The following is a 21,298-nucleotide window of genomic DNA, read 5'->3' as shown; positions in this document are numbered from 1 at the left end:
ATTGGAAACAAATATCTTTTTTCCAAAATAATCCATAGCCGCCCCAACCCAAACTCAAATGGTTGTTGCCTAACGAATCCAACACTGTAATTCTGTAATTTGATCATTACAATCTGTCGATATCTGTATCTTAGCATTGCACTAAGTCATGTGTTTCTTGTAATTCAGTGGATATCTGTATCTTAGCATTGCACTAAGTCATGTGTTTCTTGTAATTCAGTGGATATCTGTATCTTAGCATTGCACTAAGTCATGTGTTTCTCGTAATTCAGTGGATATCTGTATCTTAGCATTGCACTAAGTCATGTGTTTCTTGTAATTCAGTGGTTGTCGTTTGTTGATGTGTTACATATTTGATTTTCGTTTATTTTTTGCACATACATTCGATCGTTAGTTTTCTCTTTAATATTGTTTTACATTTGTCATTGATGAGCATTTTATAGCCGACTATGCAGTATCGGCTTTGCTCATTGTTGAATGCCATACGGTGACCAATAGTTGTAAATTTCAGTGTCATTTGGTCTCTTGTAGAAAGTTGTCTCATCGGCAATCATACCATATCTTTTTTATATGATAGGTAAAGATGTCAAAAATAAGGGCACATTGTGTTATAATCTTACGGGATATATAAGTAAAGAGCCACGTCATATATGTATCATAGAAAAAGCACACGAGGTTTCAATAGTGCAATTATTTGTAATGCATTTTCCATAGTACCACAGTGGTATTCAAATATTTCTTTCTTTAAGAATAAACAAACTAGAGAAAAATTGGTAGCAGTTCCTGTGGCTATAGATGTCAGCCTTTTATAACAGCAAAAATAAAGTATATGGTCATGCGGCAAAAAGTGCCCTAAAATGCTGTTGTGGAAAATTCCCAATTCCGCAGTAACTTGGAAAGACTAATTTTGATGACTCAGTAAATAAAAAAAATAAAACTTAATTTCCACCTACTTTTAAACCTTAATGAATAAGCTTTCAAATAAAAAATAATTCCAACCTGCATTTTCCAATCAGGAGCTTCAAAGTTTTTTTCCGACTACCATCTTGTAAAAATTTGGCCGGTTGAATAATTGCGCTCTGTAACCATGAGCGAAATGAAAGACGAGTATACGAGAATTATCATAGAACAATGTCGGGATGTACAAGTACCGAGCCACGTCCAATGGATATCAATATACAGCCAAGTACTACGCTCTCTGCTTGAAATTAAACCTTTCAAAAATCCAGGATGGTGGTGATTACAAGCACATTTTACCGTAACATATTTTTTTTCGTATGCACAGTTTATTACATGACATTACCACCCTTGTTAAATGGTTGTTCTCTATGATATGAAATTGTACGCAATCTTGAACCAATATTCGTGGAGCCTAGAATATAGGACTTAAATGTTGTTTTCTCCAGAGTTGGGAAGGATTAAGACAGAACATATTCCATGAAGAAGTAACCTCTCTTCCTCCGTTTAACAGTGCGGGATGCATCAATACGCAGGCAGGTCTAGTCGGATTGATAGTGTCAAATGAGTTGCCTCTCAGCCTTTAATAGCACTTTCTAAAAAGACTAAAGGGAGATAAAAAAAAATTTAAATGGGGATGACCGAAACCATTAATTTTTCAACTGAATAAATGGAATTCACAACTGCAACATCTTTAAAAGAGGGACGAAAGATACCAAAGGGACAGTCAAACTCATAAATCTAAAACAAACTGACAACGCCATGGCTAAAAATGAAAAAGACAAACAGAAAAACAATAGTACACATGACACAACATAGAAAACTAAAGAATAAACAAGACGAACCCCACCAAAAACTAGGGGTGATCTCAGGTGCTCCGGAAGGGTAAGCAGATCCTGCTCCACATTAACTATTTACGACCTGTAGTGATACGATAGCTAGGATGTTGGTGATTACAAGCACATTTAATTTTACCGTAATATATTGTTTTTTTCGTATGACAAAAAAATGTACTTTCAGTGACAACTGTTTCCATTGTTAATTTGAGTTTTAAATTTGAGACTTAAAAATTTGTCATATAATGATTTGATACTCTGCACGTATTTCAACATAGGTAAAAATATTAAGACAAAAAAATGTACTTTCAGTGACAACTGTTTCCATTGTTAATTTGAGTTTAACTTTTCAAAACATGTCAAAATATTAATTGATCGTCCAAGGCAGCTATTTCATGTATATTCAATAAGTAGGTTCTTATGTGCGTCGGCGTATGTTATTGTTTGCAATTAGGTGTTTCACGTCTAATTGGGTTGATGACGTCAAATGCGTTGTCTCGTTATAGCCGAGTAACGCTCTCTGTGTTAAAATAAAACTAAATCCCAGGATGGTGGTGATTAGAAGCACATTATGTTTTTCGTATGAAATAACAGTCTCCAAGTGACAATATTACTACTTTCAAGGTTAAATTTGGGTGAACTTTTCAAAATATGTCAACAGATTAATCGATATGTTGCTTATCGTCTAGAGGGAAATATTTCATGTATAATTAATAAGTAAGTTGTCTGTGTGTTGGCGTTTGTTTTTGTTGCAATTCGGTGTTCCTGTTACCCCAGGAGTAGATTACCTTAGCCGTATTTGGCACAACTTTTTGGAATTTTGGGTCCTCAATGCTCTTCAACTTTGTATTTGTTTGGCTTTTTAACTATTTTGATCTGAGCGTCACTGATTAGTCTTATGTAGACGAAACGCGCGTCTGGCGTATAAAATTATAATCCTGGTACTTTTGATAACTATTTACACCACTGGGTGGATGCCACTGCTGGTGGACGTTTCGTCCCCGAGGGTATCACCAGCCCAGTAGTCAACACTTCGGTGTTGACATGAATATCAATTATATGGTCATTTTTATAAATTTTCTGTTTACAAAACTTTGAATTATTCGAAAAACTAAGAATTTTCTTACCCCAGGAGTAGATTACCTTAGCCGTATTTGGCACAACTTTTTGGAATTTTGGGTCCTCAATGCTCTTCAACTTTGTATTTGTTTGGCTTTTTAACTATTTTGATCTGAGCGTCACTGATGAGTCTTATGTAGACGAAACGCGCGTCTGGCGTATAAAATTATAATCCTGGTACTTTTGATAACTATATATTCCTTTGTTTACAGTTTTATAGTTGATGGTTTGTTATCTGGATTTCTTATTCTCAATCGATTAATGACTTAAACACCGCTATAATACTGTTACCTTTATTATTATACAAGTAAATCCAAGATTGTGGTCAAGCGACTGCCACTAGAATATTAATGGCCATGTTATCCGAAAGACAATTACCACTTTTTCTCAATCTATTTTAAATTAAAGAAACAACAGACACGACTTACTCTGCCTTATTTTTAACAGGGTTTTTAAAAGTGTGCATTTGTGAGGTTCTTTTCTGTAATTAGTTAATACTTCAGTTTCTTTATGTATATCTCTTTCATATTCATTTGATAAAATTTACTGTTTGCAATAGCATGAATTGTTCTATATAATAAGAATGTTCTTATCCCGGGCATAAAAACAATGCCGTATTTGGCGAAACCTTTTCAACTTTTTATCTCCAGTGCTGTACAACTTTGTACTTTTTTCACTTTCGATCTTTTATATCTGGGCGTCACTTGTAAGTCCTGTGTGGACAAGGCGCGTTTTTGGCGTATTGAATTTTAAACCTGATGCTTTTTGTTATCTATTAATCATGTTTTTCTTTGTCTAATATGTTCTTCTATTTATTTGTATTGTAGTCCTGTAATATTATGTTGTCATTTCAATGTTATATTTAACTTTGTCATTAAAGTGCGAGGTTAGGCATGCCACAAAACCAGGTTCAACCCACCACTTTTATTCCCCTTTAAAAGTGTCCTGTACCAAGTCAGGAAGATGGCCATTGTTATATTATTTAACGTTTCTGTGTGTGTTGCATTTTAACGTTGAGTCGTTTGTGTTTTCTCTTATTTTTGAGATATTGAGATCAGACGTGGCACGGTACTTGTCTATCCCAAATTCATGTATTTGGTTTTCATGTTATAGTTGTTATTCTCGTGGTGTTTTGTCTGATGCTTGGTCCGTTTCTGTGTGTGTTACGTTTCGGTGTTATGTCGTTGTTCTCTTATATTTAATGCGTTTCCCTCGGTTTTAGTTTGTTACCCCGATTTTGTTTTTTGTCCCTGGATTTATGAGTTTTGAACAGCGGTATACTACTGTTGCCTTTATTTCTTTCAAAAAGTAAAATCACCAAAATACTGAATTCCGAGGAAACTTCAAAATTGAAAGTCCTTGATCAAATGGCAAAATCAAAAGCTCAAAGACATAAAACTGATGAATAAAAGTGCCACTCAACCAATGTGCTAAATCTCTAATCCAGCTCCTTTGAAATATGAAGAATATCACAGTTAAGGTTAACAGCACAGTACATACATGGACCAAAAATGCGGAGACAATGAACATTCTCCATTCTTTTCAGTCTTGTAACATTGAAGAATGGAATTATTGTTCCGTAAGTTCTAGTGGTGTACGACTATAGGTTCACTGATATTTCAGTGATTAAGAGTATAACATGGAGGACACATTATCTGAACTATTGCATGTTTAGTGCAATATTTGTTATGTAACCATTGTTCAAAGGCGTCATTTTGCAAACAATCAATTCGATTTCCCCGATCCCGCTGCTTATGAACACGTTCTGAAGCGTCAATGTCATCACGAATCTTGCACTAATGCATCAGCCTGGTCGCTGGTATCACATATTACCGTTAACAATGTTCATGCCATTTTCTTCGTCGGATGAACCCCTTTCATGCAAAAGTCAATTGTCGCCTGACTGTCATCCGTCTCATCGTCTTTCATGAGTAATATCCTCGTCTCCGAGATCATCGATAAGCCAGAGCCTTTCTTCAGACTCGGCACATGAGTCTCAAATTTAGACCAGCGGTCCTCGTTCAAACGTGACTGAGTTTTCCTCAAATAGTTATCAACGGTACAAGGATTATAATTTAATACGCCAGACGCGCGTTTCGTCTACATAAGACTCATCAGTGTCGCTCAGATCAAAAAAAGTTATAGAGCCAAAACAAGTAGAAAGCTGAAGAGCATTGAGGACCCAAAATTCCTAAAACGTGTGTCAAATACGGCTAATGTAATAATTTTTCGAAAAATTAAGTTTTGTAACAGAACATTTATAAAAATGACCATATACTTGATATTTACGTCAACACCGAAGTGCTGACTACTGGGCTGGTGATACCCTCGGGGACGAATTATCCACCAGCAGTAGCATCGACCCAGTGGTGTAAATATTTATCAAAAGTAGACCAAATTATTGCAATGGGATCGAGCTCACAATGGTAAAGGGTGATCGTAAAATATCCTGGCCATGAAATTTTGCAAGCGTATCTGACTCTCATAACAAACAACATTTATCATATACAGTTTGACGTGTTTACTTGCTACTACAACTAATCTAAGGTCACGTCGACCTTGGATACAAATGTAATTCGAGACGTAGCTGGTCTCGTTGTCTTGTCAGCATTGGTACAGATTGACGAAACCGTATTTGACACAACCTTTATGTGGAATTTTCGATATTTAAAGTCTACAAACTGTATTGATTTAGCCTTCCAACTGTTTTAATTCGCCACGGATGAGTTTTTAAAGTGTAGTACATCTATTTTCCCCAAGCTCAATAAAAAAATAGACTAAATCGTAGCATAGGAAGAGAAAAAAGTAGATACAAATTTCATGTTTTAGGTCGTGTTAAATTTTTCTTAATGAAGACCCACCCGAACTTAAAAACAAAACACCGAAGATGATATTATAATGATGACCTTTTTGATCCGACTACATATTTGTTGAGTTTGGTAGAGTGACAGCTGGTATTCCAATGGGTACTTGTGTTACATTAGTGGGCTAGTTTTTGTACTCCATATGAAGCAGAGGTTATACAGAACCTTCTATAAGACAAAAAATACCATTTTTAGACTTATATCTCGAATTTGACTTACTCAGTCATCTCAGTACCAGAATCTATGACAAACGAGACGATTTTAATTTTGAAATTATAAATTTCCCCCACCTTAAAAGCAATATACCAACTTCACCTGCATATGGGATATATATTTCCCATCTTATTCGATATTCAAGAGCTTGCAGCTAAAACGTCATTAGTGTCTGAGTAGAAAGTTGATGAACCAGGGATTTGTCAAAGAACGTCTCGTCCTTTTTCTAAAAAAAGTTTATCGGAAGGTACCAAGACCTTGTTGTTAAATATTCCGTATCAACTTCACAAATAATACATGATGGTCTTGAAGTATAGATTATGCGTACTGATGTTGTTTATCATCTTAAAAACGTGTTATATTGTTCTTTCATTTGTCTTTGTTCTATTATTAATATTAATTTTACTGTTGAATTGTTTTATGTGATATCCATTTAACGTCGCTCGGTACTTAAACATCCCGTCAATGTGTTTGTATTATCTTTTATTTTTTGCTGGTGTGTTTTGTATATGCGACTTTTTGTGTTTCTTTGGTTCTTATAACGTGACTCTGTACTTTAACAGATCCCGTCAGTATGATATTTATATTTATTAAAGTTGTACATATATCGATGCAAGTTTGTTTTGTTTGGCAAGGTACACGTGTGTATGCTATTTATAGATAGGTCTGTTTGATTGGATATATAAGGAATGCGGGTAACATTTCATGCACGGGTGGTTTTAAGGTAGTTCAAGTCATTCGAGTCATTGCAGTCAAGTGTTCCAGAGGCTTTTTTCTAAATAAATAATTATAAAAATAAATAATTATAAAAAATATTTATTTACAGGTTGATAGTCCAGGATGGGTCGCAAACATTGATGTGCTAGTCAGAGAAAGAATTAATTTATCACAATACTCATTGGTATTAAATGAATTACGTGTATTTATTATCTGAATAAAATGCACTTGACTTATGCAAGTGGCTACTACCAATTGAGAGTTTTGTATTATATTGATAAATGCTTTATGTTCGGTTGAGGTTACGAATTAGAACATAATGTTCTATTATATGTCATTATAGGATTAAACACATTTTTTCTAGAGGTTATTGATGTGTAAACTCGGGTGATTAAGGTTCATCATAAGGAATTGAAAAATATGGCCGTGTTTACACCTTCAAAATTACTATGAGTACAGACAAACTGGTACATCCAGGAAAGTTTTAAGGCATGGCAGGAACTAGATATATAAAAGTTATATGAAGTCTACGTTTCAGAAAATTAAAAACTTACCTGGATTTTGATGTTCATTTTTTTCCAGTCTGCAGAAGATAGCAAAATAAACAAACACCCGAGTTTCATTTGATACGGTCCACTCAGTTACACAGTTTAAACCTGTTAAATAACCTATTGTTTACAGGTGTCTATTGTCCATCTATTGTCCATTTAAATCAATACTACTCACAACATTGATTATATGAGGGGAGCTTCTCAATCGTTTTCACTACTTAGTTAATTTTTGCACCTTCTGCAGGAACGAAAAAAAATGGATAGCAAAATCTAGAAAAGTTTATAATTTTCTGAAACATAAAATGCATTTAAAATTTATATATCTAGTTCCTGCCATCCCTTAAAACTGTTGCAGGTGTATAGGTTAGTCTGTACTCAGAGTAAAATTTGGGGTGTAAATACGGCCATTTTAGCCAAAAGGTTATGATGAACCTTAAATAAAAGTTCGAAGTTTCTAGAGGTTATTGTTGTTGATCACCCGAGTTTACACATCAATAACCTCTAGAAAAAATGTGTTTAATCCTTATAATTCTTAATTCAAAGATATTAAGTTGTTTTTGTAAAAAACAATTAAAAATATTTGTTTTTTCCGTTTGTGGAGCACCAGCGTTCCATATAAGGGCAATGCGCATGAATATATCAGAGTGAAATCGATACACAGGGAAGTAAATGTAGGTCATCACTCCGTCTCGTAAAAGACTAAAAAGTAAGAATTAACAACACATTCTGCTAAATAATTATGTCTTTAAACATATAAAAGAAACAATAACAGAACATCAAAAACGTTCAATGTGAATAACTGAATGTTAACAGTCAAAAGTCAAATAATCCGGATTTGTAATCCACGCCATCAATGTGTACACGTAATACACAACTACACAGTTCAAAAGTGTCACATGTTAACTGAAATTGAAACTGCAGTTATGAAATACTGAATTTGCTGCAAATCCAGACATTTTGTGGTTTTGAAGAGTTGACTGACTGTTTACTAGAACGTTCTGATTTGGTATATCAAGAGAGCGGAGTGGGGTTCTTTCGGTGAGAACAGATTGTCCAGTTTTTGTGTCTGTGACATTATTTTGAGTTGGAGAAATGGCGGTAGAATTGGAAGTAGAAGGAGCAACTGGTACAAGTGCTACTGATGTTGAAGAATTACCCGTTGCTACCTTGTTTAACACCGAACTGATGGTATGCCTTTGAACCGTGCTCGGTCTCCTGCAATATGATTTTAGACTTTCCTCACATTTATGGTCTGACATAAACATGATGCTCTGTTATCTGTTAAACAGGTTGGGATCAAACCCTCTATATGGTGATTATACCTGTATAGAGGGGTATTTTTGTTTAGACTGGATTTAAATCAAAATAGGGCAGAATGGCATTCTCTACTTATTATGGCAGTAAACTGGAATAGTTGATGCACCAATTGATGTACTTAATTTAATATGCACATGCCCAGTTTGATGCTTATCTAACTAAATATAAAAGCTATTGTTCACCATGATTGAAAGCTGTGATGATCAGGTAAATTCTACTCACTTATGCCTCACTGAACAGAATTTCTATTGTTAGATTTAACATGAAATTTAAAGGTCAACTATTCCTTTTGTTGTTGATCAGGTGTTCAGATAGGTTTACAATAGATTGCAAGTTTTGTCACTTTAGCAGAAAACTGGTTATCCCAATTTTTAGTAAAGTGCGGTTTTCCCGTTTGAATGGTTTTATACTAGTAATTTTGGGGCCCTTTATAGCTTGTTGTTCTGTGTGAGCCAAGGCTCCGTGTTGAAGGCCGTACTTTAACCTATAATGGTTTACTTTTTTAAATTGTTTTTTGGATGGAGAGTTGTCTCATTGGCACTCGCACCACATCTCCCTTTAACTATATGTTGATGCATATAATGCTAGAGATTATAGCCAATATAACTAGAAAATGCCATTCTGCCCTAATTTGCTTTAAATCCAGTGCAAACAAAATGACCCCTCTATAGAGGGATTATTTTATCCCTCTAAAGAAGGATTATCCCTCTATAGAGGTATAATCACCATACAGGGGGTTTGTTCCCAACCTGTTAAACCAGCATCACTCATGGCGGTAATAGCTGTAGATCTGAGTGAATGCCCTGTATAACGTTTAACACCAGCATTTTTACATATGTCGGACATGAAAGCTGAGAAGTTTTTAACTTTCACAGGCGTTACATTATACCATGTGATGTACATAGATGGACAGCGTAAAGCTTCTCTGCAGCATTGGTTGAACAGTGATTTCGCGGCTGGATCACATTTGGAAAGAAAGTGCTTTATTGTAGAAAGAGAACAGGACGGAGAATTTGGTACGGCATACATTCTCTTATCTTGTGTTTCTTCTGTTGCGTTGTCTAGTCCACCTTGGTGATTTTTTTGGTGTGTTTCATGCGATATTGACAGAAATTCGGATCCCATTTCATCACTTTCAAATTTGAGGGAATTAATGCTCAATTGATGATGGAATTCTACCCCACGGCTGACGAAATGTATGCCTAAAAGGTACCATACTCTGAAATGGAGTGCTACAGGGTCCTCTTTTTTCATAAGGTAGGTGTTTATTTTAAGCAATTCAGGAGTTGTTATTATAGGGTGATGCTGTGTTGGTCTTGACAATCCATTGCGCAAGTTAAATTTCAGCTTAGCACTCAACATGGAATTTGCTGCTTTAAATTCTGAATCACGGACAATGTCAATGACACGGCCTATGTCTTTCAGATGTCTGTTCATAGCAGCACGTACATTTTTTAAAGAATTTTTGTGGTATTCCTGTGCATGCTCTTCTGGCATTTTCAGAGCCCTTTTGGATATGTTTTGAGGTTGAGCCTCTGCATAAAATTGCCTCAAACTGCTATTAAGACAATCAACAGACACGGTCTGAAAGTCCAAAGTGCTTGCCAATCTTTCAGAACACCAAGCTGAAAAGTGATAATGTACAAATATAGTTTTATTTCAAAAAAGTTCATTTGCTTATGTTTTTTTTTATCTACGATATATATAACATTAACACAAGAAGATATTTTTTATTGGTTACTTATGTTGTTTGGTTGCTGTCTAATTAACCTATTTGTATAGAATACATGTATACGCCCCATCTCCTTTCATTTCATATTTTCTAAAATTTATCTTTGTTTTGTTGTATTTCATTAATTAGGTCATATAAAACATTGTGTACAACTGGAATCTCAAGTTCTTTTTTTTTACCCATGGGCATTGGGTGTAAACAATGACATTGAAAAGAATCGGTTCTAACTGTACAAGGTAATAATATAAGTGTTGTGTGACTGGCCGTGATATAACTAAGAATTGATGGGGAAAGAGCACACATGAGAAAGTTGTCTTTTTAAAGTATTTTTGCTCTCGTCAGGTAATAAACATTGAAATGTATAAGGTTAATATTACATCATGTTGTGTTAATTTATGTTTAATGTTTATTTTATCTTTTGGTAATTATATAATAAATGTATTTCAAGTGAAGTTTGAGATGAATCCACTCCTTTCTGGGAAATGGTCATGTTTTGATTTATATTATCTGTCAAAACGTGGTGGAAAAACAACAGACAATCCTACGACTGTGTTTCAAACAGATTTTGTTTTATCAAGTCTTACCATTAAAGACTCCAACTCCCCACTTTGTATTCTTTTTGGTTGAGGCACTATTGATTTTGCTCTATTTCAAGCAAGGTCTCTTTGTCTAGATTTTTAAATCTTTTGAAGTATTGTCTGAGTCCTGTACTGGTGCAGGTTCTTGATTATGTTGTTGTGCTTGGAAATCAACTGTTTCAACAGAAGTTGTGCTAGGTACTGGTAGGGTTTGATCATTGTTGATGCTTGTTACAGCATGGAGTAGCATTTCATCAAAACCTTAAACTTCTTGGTGCATTATTTCAAATAGTTCAACAACTTCGGCATTCATTTCTTCTGGCAGTTGCATCTCGAAAGTTATTGGCAGATCTGGTAACGTAGATATGTCAAAATCCGCATCAAGCTCCATGTTTACTGTACAGATTTAAGCAGACGACTATTTTCAGATGAATGGAAGGTCATGTGATTTCCGTATTTTTTAACAATTAAATAAATGGTTTACAACTGTAATTGTGAACTCCGTTTTATTAAATTTTTACTACAACTATAAAATATAAATTAATTTAAGCCCGGTTATATTTACATGATTGCCGTTCGCGATTAAGAGCCGCCATATTGTTTACATTAGTTACAAAAGTAGTTCCGGCAACCCAGTCTATCGAAGTGTAAACCGAAAATAGAAAGTGGAGTTGACCAATCACAGTTAACTATATAGAGATATGCAAATCGTATAAGAATTATTATGATATATTTCTATTATGATCGAGTTACAAAATACGTTTAACCATAAACGTCAAAGTTATTCCATCGCGTAGTGTAATGAACAATTTCATTTTGTGGATTCTTATAAATTCTATATAACTTTTGGACTATTTTAAATATCGGTCTATTTTTGAAATTAATTCTTACATACTTCTGATTTTTTAACCCTGTATGCTAACATTGCCCATGTGAAATTTTAAATTGTCTGTATATACATTGAACGACAAATATATGTGACGTATAAAATTTTCTGACGTCAGACACGCGAATCAATAAACGTGTTTGTAGTTAAATGTGTTTGTGTTCTGTTAAATTGTTCCTTCTTAAATTGTTACACGATGATGACTGCTGTACCCATTATTTGACTATTTTATTTATTATGTCTGTTTATGTGGTATCCATTTAACGAACGTCGCTCGGTACTTAAACATCTTGTCAATGTGTATGTTTAGTTCACGCATCATTGTAAATATAACGGAATTTGATGAGACTGTCATCAAAGCTATAAAACCATGTTTAATCCACCATTTTATACATTTGAAAATGCCAGTACCAAGTCAGGAATATGACAGTTCTTGTCCATTCGTTTTTGATGTGTTTTGTTATTTGATTTTGCCATGTGATTATGGACTTTCCGATTAGATTTTCCTCTAAGTTCAGTACTTTTGTGATTTGACTTTTTGCACAATTCTTTTTTCACTTTCAGATAAACTGTTACTAGTAATAATGTATGGTGCCCTTTATAGCTTTTTGTCCATTCAAACTACATCTTATATCTATATATCATAATCTGTACCTGGCAGGACATGAAAAGTCTTGCATTTTCAATAGCCAACTGGCAAATTACAGATCACATCTCTCCTCTGTAGGATGTGTTTAACAGCTTCCTCCCGTTTTGGTTTCAACTTTACCGACAGAACTCTCAACTCCATATCTTTTATGAAAAACAAATCAACTTTAAATACACTTGTCAGTGTTAAAAACAATATACAAAAAACAAAAAAACTCCGCTCGAAACAGGAGTAATAGCTCGCGAAAGCTCGCATTACACCTGTTTCTTAGCCTCGTGCAAATACAGCTGAACATTCATAACTATAAATTATGTGCACCTGCCCTCAACTATCAATTCTCAGTCCACTCATCGATCCACGGCGGTCATTGATATATTATATAGACCCTCTCTTTTTAATAAACTCTGTAACCGCTGTGGATAACAAATACAAATAAAATGATAGCATACAGCTAACACACCTTATTCACTGTATAGGCGAAACGGTATTATGTTGGCCTTTTGTGTACCCAAGGCAGGTGAAGGAAGTCAAATTAGGAGCGCTTTGATTGGATGTAATGGTACAATATATATTTGTTTTATATATCTATGAATAGCTGCAGTGTGTATATTTACAATATAAATTTTGAAACCTATTGAAATATTTCTAAAGAATTATTCGAAAAGACTTCCAAAATTTCATAAATTAGGTACAAAATGACGGTGGGCATGGATAACATAAACAAGCTGTTAAAGTTGGTCATGATACTATTTGACTTTAATTTTTAAAACAGAATAATAAAGTACTAAGACCACATATAACTGTTTTATTCAGGTTTTTATCATAAAAAGTGGTAAATTTAGAAAATGTTAATATTGTCGCCTATGGCAGAATAAATAGTACCGTTTTCCCTATATGTATGTTCAAAGTATACAATAACGCAAACCGGAAGTGTAGTCTGACTTAAAATTTCGTCCAATGACGGAAACAATATCCGGACGCCTTTGTTTTTGTTTTTCTCCGAAAATAACGCAAACTGAATAATCATATAAATAGTAGACAAATGCGACTATGCATGGTACCTATAGGACACAGGCATGATGATTAATTTATTGCGGAAGGAAGAGAAGCGACACACAAAATGAGGTCTTCTCGTGTAATAGTATAGATGTTCTGTCATTCAATAACCCATAGACGCTAACATCTGATATATCCTAGTGAACATGTTTTTAACCGGATTTTTGTGACAAAAATGTCGGTTATTGATTTGGGGATGTACGGCGGGCGGCCGGGCGGTCGGGCGGGCGGCAATCAAATGTTGTCCGTGCATTAACTCATGAACCGTTAAACCAAAGCTTTTAAAATTTTAATATGTTGTTACTGACAACTAAATGAAGGTCAAGTTCAATAATGGCGATTTTGACTTTTACCGTTCAGGAATTATGGTTCTTGAAAGATTGAAAAATGGAGTTTCCAGTCGTGTCCGTGCATTTACGCATGAACTGTTCTACCAAAGCTTCCCAAATTTTAATATGTTGTTACTGATGACAAAATGGCGGTCAATTTCAATAATGACGATTTTGACTTTTACCGTTCAGGAGTTATGGTTCTTGAAAGATTGAAAAATGGAGTTTCCAGTTGTGTCCGTGCATTTACGCATGAACTGTTCTACCAAAGCTTCCCAAATTTTAATATGTTGTTACTGATGACAAAATAGAGGCCAAGTTAAATAATGACGATTTTGACTTTTACTGTTCAGGAGTTATGGTTCTTGAAAGATTGAAAAATGGTGTTTCCAGTCGTGTCCGTGCATTTTCTCATGAACCATTCAACCAAAGCTTTTGAAATTTTTATATGTTGTTACTGATGACAAAATAGAGGTCAAGTTCAAAAATGACGATTTTGACTTTTACCGTTCAGGCGTTATGGTTCTTGAAAGATTGTAAAATGGCGTTTCCATTCACGTTGTTGCATTTACTCACGAACCATTCAATCTAAGCTTTTCAAATTTTAATATGTTGATACTGATGACAAAATGGAGGTCAAATTTGATATTGACGATTTTCACTTTCACCATTCATCAGTAATGGTTCTTGTGATATTGCCAGGACACAAATAAATATTAATAAATCCGGTTTGCTGTCGTTGTGACAGCCTCTTGTTTAAATACATATTTCAGTGCACTAACGAAGTAAAATATATAAAATATTTTGATATAAGTCATCGTTATGTAAATCAAAACATTACAGTAAAGAATAAAAACAATTATATATAAGCTACCTTGCAGTCTAATTGGTCAAAAATGTCAGTTCTTTGTTTTTTATTGTTATCTCGTGAGTGTACGCTGCTCTGACGTCATTTTACTGTAACAAGAGTATACAATTCCCTTTCATGAATGTGACCTACCGAATTAGACTATTTACCGGATTTGTAACCACATAAGCAACACGACGGGTGCCACATGTGGAGCAGGATCTGCTTACCCTTCCGGAGCACCTGAGATCACCCCTAGTTTTTGGTGGGGTTCGTGTTGTTTATTCTTTAGTTTTCTATGTTGTGTCATGTGTACTATTGTTTTTCTGTTTGTCTTTTTCATTTTTAGCCATGGCGTTGTCAGTTTGTTTTAGATTTATGAGTTTGACTGTCCCTTTGGTATCTTTCGTCCCTCTTTTAGTGCCGAAAACGTTTTTTTCTACACTTATTTAACATCTGGTAGGGATGTCGATAAATAAAGGTGGCACTGCAGGACTGTCTGGTGTGGTAAGGTGGTGAAAGGAGTTTGCCTTCATATAACTGGGGGTCCTAACCTAGACTGTCGGGATGGCTTTTGTCTAGCATTAGTATCATTGTAACTGATGTTAGTTGGGTAAGAGTGATTGGCTGGTATATCAAGAGGGACGAAAGATACCAAAGGGACAGTCAAACTCATAAATCTAAAACAAACTGACAACGCCATGGCTAAAAATGAAAAAGACAAACAGAAAAACAATAGTACACATGACACAACATAGAAAACTAAAGAATAAACAACACGAACCCCACCAAAAACTAGGGGTGATCTCAGGTGCTCCGGAAGGGTAAGCAGATCCTGCTCCACATGCGGCACCCGTCGTGTTGCTTATGTGATTACAAATCCGGTAAATAGTCTAATTCGGTAGGTCAAATTCATGAAAGGGAAGGGGATTGTAGTTACGACGTGAGGAACATATCCGATATCATTTGTGAAATGGTTATTCCATAACGGTCAACCAACTCGTGATGGCGTCCGTAAAATTTACGAAGGGATGATTTCAACTTCACCATTTGGAACTCTTGATTTAATAGCTTCCTTGTGAGCAGTAACCCTCTATCAAGAAAATCATGATAGGAAATGCAAGCACGGGAATATCGTATCAATTGAGAGATATATACCCCGTATGCAGGTGCTGCTGGAATGTTGCTACTTAGAAATGGAAAGTTCACAATTGGAAAGCTGAAATCATCTCTTTTGTCGTAAAGTTTTGTCTTCAACCGACCCTCATTGTCAATTTCTAGATGTAAGTCAAGATATGAAGCTGACTTAACTGTATCTGTAGTATCCTTTATCTCCAATTCGATGGGATAGATGCGTTCCACATAGTCACCAAATTTTGAATTGTTTAGTGAAAGAACGTCATCTATATAGCGGAAAGTAGAGTTAAAGGATATTGCTAACTTCTTATCTTTCTTCCTAAGAAGTTCCTGCATGAAGTCAGCCTCATAATAATAAAGAAACAAGTCAGCAAGTAGAGGGGCACAGTTTGTTCCCATTGGTATGCCGACAGTCTGTTGAAAAACACGTCCTCCGAACGTAACAAATATGTTGTCAATCAAGAAATCAAGCATCTTGATAATATCGGTTTCAGAGAATTTTTTGTTTGAATCAGAGTGATTCTTTACAAAGTAGGATTTATCCCTCCCTAAGACAAGATACTTGTATCTACGTTGGCCATTCTTTTTTATGAAGCAAAGTAATACCAACTCTTTTAATTTGTCTTTAAGTTTGGAATGTGGAATACTTGTGTAAAGAGTAGAGAAGTCAAATGTTTTAATACTGTTACAAGATGAAAGAGAGTTAGATTGTATGTACTCTAAAAGATCTTTGGAATTTTTAAGTATCCACATCTGATTCACGCCACCTCTAGAATAGGCAGTTTCACAATAACTTTGAAGCCCGTCTTTGATTGCTGATAAAATGGATGTTAATAATTTAGAAAGAGGTTTTGTGGAGCACTTGGAAGACCCAGCAATATACCGCTGTTTGTAAGGACACTTATGTAGTTTAGGTATCCAATACAGTGATGGAAGATCCAGTTCTTCATCTTTGGTTGAAATACCAAAGGAACAAAGAACAGACCTATGATTATCCAGGATTTCCTCTTTGGTAAGTGTCGTGAGGGTATATGTTGAGTTTCCAAGTGAATTGTCTATACCTAATTCGTTTATCAAGCAATTAATGTAATGACTTTTACAGACAAAAACGATGTTATTTGGGGCTTTGTCTGCGGGGACAACAACATATTTATCATGGAGGTCGGATAGGTGTTTAGCAACATTTGGGTCTTTAAAAATTGACGTAGCATGGGCATTGATGGACCCATTCAGTTTCTTAATTCTGATTTGTATTAAGGACCTCACTGCCTTTATCCATTCGGATAGAGTGTCTACGTCTTCCTTCTCGCGCTTAGCCCATTGCCTGGCATAATCCTCGACTGAATCCATCAAAATTTTAAAGTTGTATTTCCAATTGATGGATTTAGGCTCACGATATTTCGGACCTTTCGATAACACGTTTCGTAGAGAAGTGTTATTAACAATGTTAAGGTCACCGGTAATAACGTGGCCAGCGGGATTATATGTGAATAGGGAACTAGCACAAGTGCAATCAGGAGGTTTAGACTTGAAGTCGTCAATATCGAGATCCTGCAAAACGCGTTTGTAATTGAAAATTTTAGTTGCAATAGGTTTGGTATAGGTATAAGAAATTATTGGTACAGACTGGTCTTTAAAATAAGGAGGTATTTTCGATTGAACTAATTTATGATGAAGGATATTGCCAAGGTTGACGCCATCGAGACCTTTGTTGGCAAAGGAAAGATTTAGAAAATATCTTTTCTCTTTTTCATCTTTTCCAATGCGAACTGGCTTGAAAAGTCTGTGACTTGCAATATCCGAAATTATAGCTTGAAGTTTGTATTGGTTTGAATGAGGGTTTGTAACAGTGGATTCCAAACATAAATTGAACAGAGAATGAAGTTTTGAAAGGGGTAATGAATAAAGTTTCGTGCGAATGTGATGAATACCTAACGGTTTTTGTATGAATGGCAGCAAGTCATTAATAGAGACATCATGCAGAGAGGGTGATGTATAATGACGATGACCATGACTGCGTCTACGTCGAGGAGTCGAGTTGAAAATATTCATCACATTCACCGAGTTACACGAAGGACTAGATAGAATACCTATACCATCAATTTTGTCATTGCAGCCATACGGTGTTGCAGTTCCCAATTGTCTAATCCAGTAGTCTTCTTTTTGTCTACGGAGAGTCGTTGAAAGATTAGGATTGTTAGAGCTATGGTATATCTTTTCGATAATGCGAACTGTCATAGAAACGATGGAATGATCGGGCTGATTGAAATGCTGGTATAGAATGTCGTTAGCATTGAGGTTAATGTCTGATCTATGACCGCACATCCGTTTGTTTAGCCTTCCTTTCGTTTCACCGACGTATACCAATCCGCAAAGGTTGCACTCTAATCCGTAAACGACATTTATCGATTTACAATTCAGATCATCGTAACTTCTGGTAAAATATGACTTCTTGGTCAAATTGCTAGTGAATTCAGCATCTGTAATTAAAATAGCACAAGTTTTGCAGCCTTTGGTCTCACATTTTGAAATGCGACAGTGTTGTACTGTGTCATCAAAAACCAAAATGTCTTTAAGGAGAACTGAACATGGCTGTATATGTGTAATGTTGCTGCTGTCACTAGGACGATGATCTGAATGAGTCGTGTTTGGGATATTTGTCATGTCTGGTGATGAGGGGACACCTGCCGTATCAGACGACACCGTGTCCATGGTGACGTCTGTTTCGGACCTTTTTATACTGGGCGACGTCCGAGCCAGTTTCCTGTTAGTTCTTCGTAAGTTCATGCAATTGTAGTTTTGCTACTGGGCGGATGATGTCCTCGGGGACAAAATGTCCACCAGCAGAGACATCGACCCAGTGGTAATAAAAGAGGGACGAAAGATACCAAAGGGACAGTCAAACTCATAAATCTAAAACAAACTGACAACGCCATGGCTAAAAATGAAAAAGACAAACAGAAAAACAATAGTACACATGACACAACATAGAAAACTAAAGAATAAACAACACGAACCCCACCAAAAACTAGGGGTGATCTCAGGTGCTCCGGAAGGGTAAGCAGATCCTGCTCCACATGCGGCACCCGTCGTGTTGCTTATGTGATTACAAATCCGGTAAATAGTCTAATTCGGTAGGTCAAATTCATGAAAGGGAAGGGGATTGTAGTTACGACGTGAGGAACATATCCGATATCATTTGTGAAATGGTTATTCCATAACGGTCAACCAACTCGTGATGGCGTCCGTAAAATTTACGAAGGGATGATTTCAACTTCACCATTTGGAACTCTTGATTTAATAGCTTCCTTGTGAGCAGTAACCCTCTATCAAGAAAATCATGATAGGAAATGCAAGCACGGGAATATCGTATCAATTGAGAGATATATACCCCGTATGTAGGTGCTGCTGGAATGTTGCTACTTAGAAATGGAAAGTTCACAATTGGAAAGCTGAAATCATCTCTTTTGTCGTAAAGTTTTGTCTTCAACCGACCCTCATTGTCAATTTCTAGATGTAAGTCAAGATATGAAGCTGACTTAACTGTATCTGTAGTATCCTTTATCTCCAATTCGATGGGATAGATGCGTTCCACATAGTCACCAAATTTTGAATTGTTTAGTGAAAGAACGTCATCTATATAGCGGAAAGTAGAGTTAAAGGATATTGCTAACTTCTTATCTTTCTTCCTAAGAAGTTCCTGCATGAAGTCAGCCTCATAATAATAAAGAAACAAGTCAGCAAGTAGAGGGGCACAGTTTGTTCCCATTGGTATGCCGACAGTCTGTTGAAAAACACGTCCTCCGAACGTAACAAATATGTTGTCAATCAAGAAATCAAGCATCTTGATAATATCGGTTTCAGAGAATTTTTTGTTTGAATCAGAGTGATTCTTTACAAAGTAGGATTTATCCCTCCCTAAGACAAGATACTTGTATCTACGTTGGCCATTCTTTTTTATGAAGCAAAGTAATACCAACTCTTTTAATTTGTCTTTAAGTTTGGAATGTGGAATACTTGTGTAAAGAGTAGAGAAGTCAAATGTTTTAATACTGTTACAAGATGAAAGAGAGTTAGATTGTATGTACTCTAAAAGATCTTTGGAATTTTTAAGTATCCACATCTGATTCACGCCACCTCTAGAATAGGCAGTTTCACAATAACTTTGAAGCCCGTCTTTGATTGCTGATAAAATGGATGTTAATAATTTAGAAAGAGGTTTTGTGGAGCACTTGGAAGACCCAGCAATATACCGCTGTTTGTAAGGACACTTATGTAGTTTAGGTATCCAATACAGTGATGGAAGATCCAGTTCTTCATCTTTGGTTGAAATACCAAAGGAACAAAGAACAGGAGGAGCCTTTTTCTGGTTAGGGTGAGTGGCTTGTACAGCCACTGCCCTTACTGGAGCCTGAGTCTGGTTAGGGTGAGTGGCAGGCTGTTCCAAACTATTTACTGGAGTGGCCAGAGTTCTTTCACGGACCTGAGATGCCAAATGCCTCTGGGAATCCATAGCCGCTAAGACCTTTTAGCGAGGAAAGCCTGGTTATGCATTCAAAACATGAGGTTGTGAGCTGGTAAACAAGTTTTCAGAGTCTCCCCTGAATCTGTTCTCTGCGATGCATGCATTTCTTTGGTTCATATGTCTTTCCAGTTTACTTTTGTTATAAACATATCATGTGTTCATAATAAAAGTAAAATGAAAAGACAAATCTAATGAATGCACTTCGTGTATCTTATTATAATAAAATGAAATATAAGAAACAAGCAGTTAAATTAGCATATATTAGAAACCATTTTAAAAACATAGTTGATTCTCTCTCTGATAAAAATCAGTTTCAGATTTTGTCCTTGGACAAGATACATGATTATCTTGGCTAAGAGTCGGTACGGATCCTACAAATCTTAGTTTAGAAGCGTATTTGATAAGATTGTGGGGCATTATGCTGTCCTCTCGGGTTTAACTATTCTTCTTTTGTTTGGTGGCATTCATAGCTATCTGTCTATAAGTGGGAAGTTCCTGCTCTATTGAAGAAGTTCATGTTGCCAGTTCTTAATTACTTTTTGTGTTACATTTAGTGAATAAAGGAATGTCTTCATGCCAATAACCCATATCGGTTCTTTTTCATATTAGCTTGGGACATCGAGACCTAAATTACATAGACTCACCTGCAGTATAACTAAGTAACTACATATATTAAACAAATCACTTCCGAAAAATAATGTTTTCCAATTAAAAATTTCTTGGATGAAGTTCATAAAATGAGTCGATGATCTTTTCATATGAATGATCAAAACCATAATGAATGTGTATAAGTAAAGTGTAATAGTGTAAGAGCACCGGTCATGGAGGTTCTATTAAAATGATGGAGCCGTCGAAGGGAGCTGGCGTATCTTTCTCACTCTACACTAGTAACGGTTGAAGTTGAACAATTTAAGTAATGTGTGTATAGTCGGATACCATTATTCATAACAGTTTCGAACCTGAATCAGGAAGCATTTTTATCTAA

General features: G+C 35.6%; 1 pseudogene; it reads right to left on the bottom strand.

Moving 5' to 3' along the window:
* Positions 1-7,987: 7,987 nt before the first annotated feature.
* On the bottom strand, positions 7,988-20,301 carry LOC139515297 (uncharacterized; annotated as a pseudogene).
* Positions 20,302-21,298: the final 997 nt, after the last annotated feature.

This window comes from Mytilus edulis, chromosome 3 (genome assembly GCF_963676685.1).
Source record: "Mytilus edulis chromosome 3, xbMytEdul2.2, whole genome shotgun sequence".
In the NCBI taxonomy this organism is placed as follows: domain Eukaryota; kingdom Metazoa; phylum Mollusca; class Bivalvia; order Mytilida; family Mytilidae; genus Mytilus; species Mytilus edulis.
This window is presented reverse-complemented; position numbering and strand designations above follow the sequence as displayed.